The sequence below is a fragment of the Propithecus coquereli genome, unplaced genomic scaffold (assembly GCF_000956105.1).
Source record: "Propithecus coquereli isolate 6110/MARCELLA unplaced genomic scaffold, Pcoq_1.0 Scaffold598, whole genome shotgun sequence".
NCBI classification, from domain to species: Eukaryota; Metazoa; Chordata; class Mammalia; order Primates; family Indriidae; genus Propithecus; species Propithecus coquereli.
The window spans coordinates 651,732-656,074 of record NW_012151929.1 but is presented as its reverse complement, the minus strand read 5'-3'; the positions used below and the strand labels follow the sequence as shown (position 1 = coordinate 656,074).

At 58.7% G+C, this 4,343-nt stretch overlaps 1 protein-coding gene across 2 annotated transcripts in view; it reads left to right on the top strand.

Annotated features, from left to right (window-relative positions):
- Positions 1–3,512: 3,512 nt before the first annotated feature.
- UBTF (upstream binding transcription factor, RNA polymerase I) overlaps positions 3,513–4,343 on the top strand; it is a 13,844-nt gene continuing 13,013 nt past the window's right edge. The window contains exon 1 of one of the 2 annotated variants that reach the window (XM_012659067.1): positions 3,513–3,666. The gene's annotated coding sequence lies outside the window, so the exon portion shown is untranslated. The remainder of the gene's footprint in view (positions 3,667–4,343) is intronic. The other variant, XM_012659068.1, reaches the window with a different exon arrangement.

The window sequence follows — 4,343 nt, the reverse complement described above, 5'->3', positions numbered from 1 at the left end:
AAACTCTGAAAATAATATCTGTATACCATCTAAAGTTACTCCTTGTATACCAGGAATTCAAGTACCACACTTTGGTTAACGCATTCTAGGCACTCTGGGGTTTTATGTGAGCTGGGGCTTGGATGCTGGCAACCTGGGGAAAGGCTGGGGCCAAGTGGAGATTGCAGAGCTAGGATTATGCTTTGTCACCAGCCTGGGCTGGGGTTAATTGAGTGCTAAGGCTCTGCTTCAAGGCACATGCCAGTAAACTGGAATGTGGGTTTGAAGGGTGGAGATGAATTGGGAACAGGGGCAAAGAAAAAGGGCCAAGGGCAGATTCCCTCATGCTCTGGCCTGTAGCCCGAGTCCTGGACTCCTGACCTCACCACAGACGCAACAGATGTAAAACAAGCCAGTTGGTTTCCAAGTGGGAAGGGTGCCAGCCATGAATTTTGCTGCCCAAGGAATCAATAATAATCATTTTTATGATTCATGTTCGTCCTGTTTTATTCTAAAGCACTTTACCGAAAAGCCCCTTGGCCCAGCCAAGAAGTTCAGGGCCAGGAGCCAGGACACCTGGACTCCAGATCTGTGTGTGGAAGATTTGGAACTTTCTCGGGGTCTCAGATTCTCTCACTGTTAACGTGGCAAGTGACATCTGTGGATCATTTTATTTTAGTTTCTTTTTGAGACAGTCTCGCTCTGTTACCCAGGCTAGAGTGCCGTGGCATCAGCCTAGCTCACAGCAACCTCAAACTCCTGAGCCTCCTGAGTATCTGGGAGTACAGGCGCACACCTGGCTAATTTTTTCTATTTTCAGTAGAGGCAGGGTCTCACCCTTGCTCAGGCTGGTCTCAAATTCAAGACCTCCAGCCAGCTCCCTGCCTCCACCTCCCAGAGTGCTAGGATTATAGGCAGTGAGCCACTGCTCCTGGCCTGTGGAGTATTTTACAGTTTTACATATATCATCTCACTTGACCCTCCAATCCCTGATGAGGAAAGTGGAGTAAATAGGATTGTTATTCTTTTTTTTTTTTTTTTAGGTAGAGCTGGGGTGTACCTACGTTGCCCAGGCTGGTCTTGAACTCCTGGGCTCAAGCAATCCTCCTGCCTCAGCCTCTCAGAGTGATAGGATTACAGGAGTGAGGCACCATGCCCCGCCTAGGATCACAATTCTGATTTTACAGATATGGAATCTGGGACCAGGTAGGTTAAGATGTGCTCAAATACACACATTATTAAGGTGGGGAAACTGGGACTTTTGATTCCATACCCTTTGATCTTTCCCTGTCAAAACAGTAAAGTCAGTTGCATGCCCAATTTCAGTGCAGCTTGAGTTGGCTTGATCCTACACAAATGCCCTGTGTATGTTTCAAGCACAGATCTGGGTTTGTGGAGCTGAAAAGTGTACAACCGAGGAGGGTAGGACGGCTCTTTAAAGAAAAAAAAGAAAGAAAGAAAAGAAAAGATGAATATGAAATTAAGTAAGGGGCCTTGAAGCTTAAACTTCATTAAATCCACCTCTTCTACATGCCAGTACCCTCTAAAAAAAACCGGACACACCTGATCTTGACAGGGTTTTCCTCCCTGTGTGAAACGTGGCAGAAGTGGGATGTACAAGTCCTGGGAAAGGAATCTCACTTCTCCCAGGAGACAAGAGGAATTACAGCAGCAGCTATGCAGGCTGTGTGAGGACGAAGAGGGCTACGCGCCCCGGAGAGAGACCTAAGTGGCTGGATGACCCAGCTGGCCATGGTAGCAGTAGCAGTGTTGGTGTGGGAAACTGGCCGCCTGGGAGCCAAGAGGAGCAATGGCGCTGCCCCGGGAGCGGAGGCCCAGACCATAGGCTGCCTGTTGAAAGCAGGCGTCCTTCAGACAGTCTTCTGGCTCCCTGTGTCCTGTCCTGATAACCTTTCCTTTGAGAAGAGGAGGCAAAGACAGACACCACAGCCGTGGCAGTGGGAGGGTAGACCGTGGTCCTCGCCCAGGCCTTTCCGTCCCGGCACGCAGGATAGCGGCCTGGGGGAGGCCTGGTCCGAGGCTGCTCCGCTGCAGCTCCAGCGGCGAGGCCAGGGTGCCCGGCTCCCCTCGCGGCTCCCCACCGCCGCCGCCGCCGCCGCCGCCGCCGCCGCCGCCGCCGCCGCCGGGGTGGGGGCAGCGCCTGCGGCCTGCTTTCCCAGGGCTGGCCTAGCCTTTTTGACAAGCTGATTGCGTGGCGAGGATTGGCTGGTCCAGGCGTGACGCCGGTAACAACAAAGGTGGAGTTGGAAAAAATTAGATTAAAGGAGAGGGGGAAAAAAAAAATTAAAGGGGGAGCTGGTAGGGGACAGAAGGTAGAGACCGAGGGGCAGATGTGCCAAGCCCGGTCTCCGGGTTCTGACTCCCGCCCTCCAAGCTTCTTCTTGAAAACCCAGCGGGATTTTGCTCTTTATCCCCACCCCAGCCCAGTTACCGAAGACGGGGTAGGAGGGATGGCTGCTGCTGCTTGAAAAATCCCAACACCCACCCTTGACACCCCTTACTACGACCCAGAGGGAGAACTTTTTGCTCCGACTCCTCGGATCCTAAACCCGGCGAAGCTGTGGGGCATTGAGAACGACGAGAAGCTTGCTCTAAAACCCGGAAGGCCCTCGCGGGGCACGGAGATCGGACTAGGCGGGGTGCTCCCCCGGTTTTCCGATGTGTTGCAAATCTAAGAGCTTCTTTTCTTGGCATTTTTTTTTTTTTAGTAACCCCCACCCCCCCGCCTTTGGCTTCAGGGTTGCAAAAGCAAAGAGCAATAAAAAAAAAAAAAAAAAAAAAAGACGCGCACACACTCAGACACACACCAGTGGCGACAGGGGAGAGTTGGAAAGACGCAGGAGAGAAGCAGAAGGCAGGAGACAGCGGGGATGGAGCACTGGGAGCGGGAAGCAGGCAGGTTCCCTCGCAAATCCCCCTCCGGCTTCACGCCGCCTCGCCGGCCCCGGCAGGGGAGCGAGGAGCCGGGCGAGCAGATGGAGGAGTGGAGCTCGTTCTAGGCAGCGGGCTTGGCCGGAGAATGGAGGAGCCACCAAGCGACCGGCTGATTGGAAGAGAAACGCAGAGCGATGGAGGCGGGGGTAGGAGGACGATTTCTCTGCGGGGACTGGCGGCGGCGTACACGCCCGGGTCGGGCGCTGCAGAGCTTGGCTGGCTTTCAACCCGCGCTCGCCGGCTCCAGCCCCGCGCGCCCCCACCCCCAGCCCTCCCAGCAGCTCCGCAGGTGAGTGCGAGCTGGGGGCAGAAAGACCCAAAAGTCTCAACACGCCCGCCCGGTTTAAAAAAAAAAAAAAGGAAGAAAAGCATTTTTCTTTTTTTATTTTCGTGCAGCCCCGAGAGCGGTGGGAGGGAAGGGGTGAGGCTGAGCCGCCCGGAGGAGGCGGAGGGGCCAGCGAGGCCGGGGTGGCCCGGGAGGCGGCAGCGCCGAGGCGGCTCTGACGGGCGAGCGCTCGGAGCGGCGCTGCGCTGCGCCGAGGCGGGCGGGCGGAGCGGGGCGGGCGGAGCGCGGCGCGTGGGGCTCGCCATTAGCCGTCGCTCCGCTTCGCCATCTCGGGCTTTGTCTGGCGACTGGCTGCCCCGGCGTCGGCTGCAGCGGAGCTGCGGCTCGGCTCTTCGGCCCGCCGCGCCCCCAGGTGCCCCCGGCCTGCGCTCCCATCCACACGCTTGGTAAGTGAGCCCCGGCGCCGCAGATTTCGGGGGAGAGGGGTTGCTACGAGAGGCGGCTGCACGGATCTCCATGCGCCCGGGCAGGCCTGGGGAGCCATGCCGGGCTGGATTGAACCGGCTCCCAGAGCGGCTCCTCCACCGGAGCCCGTCGCCCCCTCGCCGTTTCCGGGGTGTAAGGAGCAAAGGGGATTTTTGGGGGGGGGGCAGAGGTGAATTTTTTTTTCAAGTTTCGTGTGTGCCGTTCGGCAGCGAGGGGACCGCGAGGTAGGCGCCGAAGCCTGGCGCTGCGATCGGCGTGCGTGCGCCCCAAGCCGGCGGCTACGCTTCGGGGGATGAGGGTGGGCGCGGACCGCCCGCTCCGGGAGGCGGGAGAGGGGAGTGGGTGAGAGCTGGCCTGGAAGCCTGAGCCTGAGCTGGGAGGACCTGGGGGAAAGCTCCGGAGCAAGTCTGCGAGCACCCCCACAGCCTCCTCGGCCGCCGGGGGGCCCTTCGGGCACTCTCCGCGGCCGCGCCTCGGCCCTCCCTTCCGCACCGGCGAAGCCTGCTAGTTCCCCCGCGGGTCTGGCGAGGTCGCTCTCGGCGCCCGCCCGCCTCGGCTCCGAGCCCCGCCGCCATCCGGGCGGCTGCGTGTCTCCCTGCCCCGGCCCCCCCTCCCCGGCGGCAGCAGCAGCAGCAGC